This window comes from Tachyglossus aculeatus, unplaced genomic scaffold (genome assembly GCF_015852505.1).
Source record: "Tachyglossus aculeatus isolate mTacAcu1 unplaced genomic scaffold, mTacAcu1.pri scaffold_135_arrow_ctg1, whole genome shotgun sequence".
NCBI classification, from domain to species: domain Eukaryota; kingdom Metazoa; phylum Chordata; class Mammalia; order Monotremata; family Tachyglossidae; genus Tachyglossus; species Tachyglossus aculeatus.
Genome location: NW_024044862.1, coordinates 184,239 through 190,982, shown reverse-complemented (window position 1 = coordinate 190,982; position 6,744 = coordinate 184,239).

The following is a 6,744-nucleotide window of genomic DNA, read 5'->3' as shown; positions in this document are numbered from 1 at the left end:
CAGCTCAATTTCATGGAGACACCCTTTCCAGTAATATCATTGAGACACCCTTGCCAGAATGTCCCATCTTCTGTCATCAAGTCATCCCGGTATGCATATCCATAGAGTTTTCTTGGTAAAGATACTGAAGTGGTTTACCATTGCCTTCTTCCAAACAGTAAAAACTCGAATCTCTGCAGCTGTCTTTGCTCAACAAATCGACCGCCCATCTTTGACTCTTCCCCACGCCGCGGCTGCCTAGCACAGGTGATTTGACTCTGTCTGATGCTTAGGCTTAGTCCTTCCCATTATGGGTAACCCTAGATGGCATAGTTCCAAGCTTCATCAACTAGAGGGGAACACAGACCTTAATACAAATAATCCAGTCCAAAGAGGTTCCTGCTGTGTGACCTTCGGCAAGTTACTAAATCTCTCTGTGCCTCAGTTTCCTCCTCTGTGAAATAATAACGATCATCATAAGAATTGTGGCAATCATGAAGCGCTTACTATGGGCCAGGCACTGGACTACATCCTGGGGAAGATAGAAGATAATCAGAATGGCCACTGTCCCTGTCCCACATGGGACTTACCGTCTTAATTCTCCTCTTAAAGAGGAGTTCCAGAGAAGTGAAGTGACTTGCCCAGGGTCATAAAGCTGACAGGTGGCAGAAAAAGGATTAGAACCCAGGTCTTTCTATCGCCCAGGCCCGTGCGCTATCCACTAGGCCATGTGAAATGGGGAGAGAGTATAGTAGCCTCTACTTCTAAGGCTGTTAGCTGCGAATAGGATCGAGACCATGTCTGACCGGATTGCCTTATATCTACTCCAATACTTAGAACAGTGCTTGGCACATAGTAAGTAGTTAACAGATACCACAGTTATGATTATTACTCGACGCATATACAGCACTAAATCAATAAGATTCTCATTAGTAAGAGCTGTTATGGGAAAATCTCCCCCGAGAGGGCAATCCCGGCTCCACCTCGTGTCTCCTGTGTGCCGTTGGGCAAGTCACTTCACTTTTCTGGACATCAGTTACCTCAACAGCAAACTGGGGATTAAGATCGTGAGTGTCATGTGGGAAAGGGTCTGTGTCCAAACTCATTAACTTGTATCTTCCCCAGAGCTTGGTAGATTCCCTGGCACACAATAAATGCTGAACAAATGTCATGATTATTGGTGGTGGTATCGTATTCCTCTCCATAGTAAAGAACTCGAGCCCCCAGGTGGGATCGAGAATAACCTTAATAGCTATGAACCCCGCTTACTTTGAGTGAACCCCAAAAGGAGTCTCTCCACCAGTAATCCCACGGGTGAGCATACTCGATTCAGATTGAAAGATTTTCTTGTTTTCTACACTTCTAATCCTGGGACCTCCTCTTTCATGACACCCTTATTGGTCATAGATTTTTTTTCAGAAGTTCCCTTTTCCTTCCCTAGAGTCAGAGCACAGGGAGCTCCAAGGGCGGATGGGTGCCCCCCCGTCTCTTGACCTTGAGCTCTATGCGGGACCCCCCATCATAGGGAAAAGCAGTAATTCCTGCCCCCCGCTTTAGCTTAGTCCAACTTCTCCAACTATTGGGATAGAAACAGGGGACCTCTAGATAGGGAGAGCTAGAGAGTCTTCTCCACTCTTTCTACCAATCAATCAATGGTATTCATTGACAGTAATGATAGTAATGATAATGCACAATAATCATAATAAGCGTGGTATTTGTTAAGAACTACTATGTACCAAGCACTGTACTAATCACTAGGGTGTATACAGCCAAACCGAGGTGAAAACAGCCCCTGTCCCTTTGGGGATTCATAGGCTTGATCTATCAAACATGTTTATTGAGTGTGTACTCTGTTGCAGAACACGGTACTACGTTCTTGAGAGGGTACATTGCAAGAGAAATAGCAGACAGATTCCTTGTCCATAAAGGTCTTGCAGTCTTATTCCCCATTTTACAGATGCAGGGACTGAGACCCAGGGAAGATAAGTGACTTGCCCCAGGTCACACAGGAGAGACATGACAGACCAGGGATTACAAACCAGGTCTTTCTGACTCCTAGGCCGTGCTGCCTCTCAGCAGCACTTAGCTATGTGCACTTACAAGAGCTATGAGCTATGAGTGCTTACTACAAGTCACTCTAGCTCTCTGTGTCTCAGTTACTTGATCTGTAAAATGGGGGATGAGACGGTGAGCCCCAGGTGGGACAGGGTCTGTGTCCAACCCAATTTGCCCCTATCCACCCCAGCACATAATACAGTGGTCTGTACGTTGTAAGCGCTTAACAAAGACCACAGTTAATGTCATTATTAATATTATTACTATGTGCAGAGCACTGTACTGAGCCCTTGGAAAAGTCTGATACAACAGAATTAGCAGACTGGTTCCCTGCCCATAATGAGTTTCCAGACTGGAAACTTAAGCAGCCCCCAAAAGCACAGGTTTGGGAGTCAGGGGAAGTGGGTTCTAATCCCGGCTCTGCCACTCGGTTGCTGTAACCTTGGGTAAGCTCACTTCACTTCTCTGAGTCTCAGTTCCCTCACCTCTAAAATGGGGATTCAGATTGTGAGCCCCATGTGGGACATGGACTTTCTTAAACCTGGTTAATCTGTATCCACCCCAACGCTTAGGAAAATGTTTGGCACATAGGAAGCGATTAACAAATTCCATGATTCTGATTCTGATGAGAGGACTGGCCATGACCTGGGAAGACTCCTCATTTCAGAGAGCCAAAGGGCACTACCCCCCATCCCAAACTGCGCAGCAGAGACTGGACAAGTTCTGACTCGTGCCCTTATGGGAGGTGAGGGGTGGGGCAATCAATCAATCAATCAATCAATCAATCGTATTTATTGAGCGCTTACTGTGTGCAGAGCAGTGTACTAAGCGCTTGGGAAGTACAAGTTGGCAACATATAGAGACAGTCCCTACCCAACAGTGGGCTCATAGTCTAGAAGCCAAACAAACCCTGCCCCCAAAACCCCACTTGCCCCTTTCCTGCTGCGGGGGGGGGGGGGGGGGGGGGCTGCCTGGGGTGGCACCAGCGAATCTAACCCCGGGCACGGGGGAGCATGGCAAGGGGCGGGCCCGCCCCCGGTAGGGTTGGGGCACCAGTCCTGCCGCTAGGCCGGGCAGCCTGCGCGGAAAGGAGACCATCCTCGCTCCTTCATTCAATCACATTTATTCATCCATTCAATCGTATTTATTGAATCGTATAAATCGTATTGAATAAATACGATTGAATGGAATTGAGCGCTTACTGTGTGCAGAGCACTGTACTAAGCGCTTGGGAACTGCAAGCTGGCAACATATAGAGACGGCCCCTATCCGACTGCGGGCTCACAGTCTAGAAGGGGGAGACGGACAACAAAACATATAAACCGAACAGAATAAATATGTACAAGTAAAATAGAATAATAAATCTGTACAAACATATATAGAGGTGCTGTGGGGAGGGGAAGGGGGTAAGGCAGGGGGGTGGGGAGGGGGAGCTGCGCACGTTGGTGGCAGCCCCCGACCGGGCCCGGCCGTAGCTGCTGCACACCCAGGAAGTCAGAGAAGTTAAGCTGGACCTCCTCCACCAGGTCGAACAACTCCAGGTCTCCGGTCTCCCAGCCCCGGAAGGGCGCTGGTCCCGGCCCGGCCAGCAGTAGCGGTAGCAGTAGCAGTAGCAGCAGCAGGAGTGGCAGCGGGCGCCCCCGATCATTGGCGAGGCTTGGGGCCCGGGGCCCAACATGTTGCCGGCCCGCACTGCCGGGCGGGAAGCGGGGACGTGTCGGTGTCGGTGTCGGTGTCGGTGTCGGTGGGCCCCTCGGACACGCTCGGCCCTCTTCCGGGCAACGGCCCCTCACCCCGTGGGCCGGGCCGGGCCAGGCCGGGCCACGGCTACCTGGCCTCGGCCTAGCCCGCGCCCAGCTTCCGGTGACACCACGTCTCCTAGCAACCAACGTGGCGGCTGACGGCGGGCGGCCGGGCAGGAAACCAGAGGCCCCGAGCCCCCCTTCTCCCTCTTCCTTCCTCCGCCGGCCTCGTGCCCTCGCGCACGCGCGTCCCCTCAGGCGCTCCCCGCCAGGCTGGAAGGAGACGGGCCCAGCCCACGTGCTTCACCTCCCACACTGCGCATGACCTTGGTTTTATATATATATGTGTGTGTGTGTGTGTGTGTGTGTGTGCGTGTGTGTGTGTGTTTGTGTATACACAGACACATACAAACACATATATATGCAAACATTCATATATATATATATATATATATATACACACACATACATATCTATGTATATAGACACCCATACATATATGTATATATATATATGTATATATACACACACATCAATCAATCAATCAATCAATCGCATTTATTGAGTGCTTACTGTGTGCAGAGCACTGTACTAAGCGCTTGGGAAGTACAAGTTGGCAACATATAGAGACCGTCCGTACCCAAGAGTGGGCTCACAGTCTAAAAATAATCATGATGGCATTTTTATTAAGTGCTTACTATGTGCAAAGCACTGTTCTAAGCGCTGGGAGGATACAAGGTGATCAGGTTGTCCCACGGGGTGCTCATAGTCAGCCCCCATTTTACAGATGAGGTAACTGAGGCCCGGAGAAGTTAAGTGACTTGCCCAAGGTCACACAGCTGACAATTGGCGGAGCCGGGATTTGAACCCATGACCACTGACTCCAAAGCCCGTGCTCTTTCCACTGAGCCACGCTGCATCTCTCTATATATGTATATATACACACTTATACATATCTCCTTCCCTTCCCCACAGCACCTGTATATATGTATATATGTTTGTACATATTTATTACTCTATTTATTTATTTATTTACATTACTTGTACATATCTATTCTATTTATTTTATTCTGTTAGTATGTTTGGTTTTGTTCACTGTCTCCCCCTTTTAGACTGTGAGCCCACTGTTGGGTAGGGACTGTCTCCATACGTTGCCAACTTGTACTTCCCAAGCGCTCAGTACAGTGCTCTGCATACAGCAAGTGCTCAATAAATACGATTGATTGATTGATATGTATGTATGTGTATATATACACACACATACATATATATATACACATATACACACATTTCTGTACACATATACACACATATACACATATATACACACATGTGTGTGTAATTCACATTATATTAATATGTTAGTATGATAATATTATATTTATATAGTATATCTCTTCATTTAGTATATTTATGTATTTCCTTCTTTCATTCATTCACGCAATCGTATTTATTGAGCACTGTGTGCAGAGCACTGTACTAAGCGCTTGGGAAGTGCAAGTTGGCAACGTATAGAGACGGTCCCTACCCGACAGCAGGCTCACAGTCTAGAATATATGTGTGTGTGTGATTTACATTATATTAGTATATTACATAATTATTATATTAATATATCTGTTTCTTTAGTATATTATGTCTTTCGTTCTTTCATTCATTCATTCAATCGTATTCATTGAGCGCTTACTATGTGCAGAGCACTGTACTAAGCGCTGGGGAAGTACAAGTTGGTAACATATAGAGACGGTCCCTACCCGACAATGGGCTCACAGTCTAGAATATATATGTGTGTGTATAAATAATTTGCAGTATATTCATATATTAATAAAATATATTATTTAATTATTATATTAATATATCTGTTTCGTATATGTGTCTCCTTTCATTCATTCATTCAATCGCATTTATTGAGCACTTACTGTGTGCAGAGCACTGTACTAAGCGCTTGGGAAGTACAACTTGGCACAACATATCTCTATAATATATGTGCGTGTGTGTATAATTTCCATTATATTAATATATTAATATAATATATTATGTAATTATTATATGAATATATTATATCTGTTTCTTTAGTATATTTATGTCTTTCCTTCTTTAATTCATTCATTCAATCGTATTTCTTGAGCGCTTACTGTGTGCTGAGCACTGTACTAAGCACTTGGGAAGTACAGGTTGGCAACATATAGAGATGGTCCCTACCCGACAACGGGCTCAAATTCTAGAATATGTATGTATGTGTGTGTGTGTGTTGGGGGGGGGGGGGGGGGCAGGGGGCACAGTCCACAAAGAAAGCCGGGAAAAGGCAGATCCTCAGGACACATGGACAAAGACTGCAGGTCAGAGACCATAGGTTGGGTGGGGCTTGGGTGGGGAACCGGGAGGAGGAAAGGAGGGGCGGGGGAGCGAAAAGTAGAGGGGCTTGAGCCCTGCCAGGCAACCGATTGCGATGTACTACTGATGTCAGAGCCCGGGCGCGAGGGGTCTGCCCGTTGGGGACGGGAAGTGTTCATTGGACCGTTGGCCGAGGTGTTGGTAGTGGTTGAAGAGTTAGTGGTGCTTTCGGTGGTAGTTTGGTGGTTCGGAGCTTGAGAGTAGATTGGAACGTAGAGAGGAGAGAGAAGGATTTCGTTTATTTGTTGAGGGAAGGTGTTTGGAGAGGGCTAGGAAGAGGCGGGGGGCTTGTTGTGGGCTAGGGAGGGGGGCTAGAGAGGGGCTAGGTGGAGGGGGGGAATTGTTGGGCTAGGGAAGGGGACTTTAGTTAGATTAGCGAACAGTAGAGTAGAGCAGAGTAGAGTAGCGTCGAGTGATAACGATCAGCGGAATGTCTCGATTCATCCTGTCAGTCCACTCTTGTGTCCGTGGGCCCGGGATGTGGTCAGCTGGGAGGGCAAGAGAAGGGGAACGGGCGGGGGTCCAGTCTGGGGCTAGGGGCTGGGGGCCGAGGGGAAACAGGGGCTGAGAAGCAGGA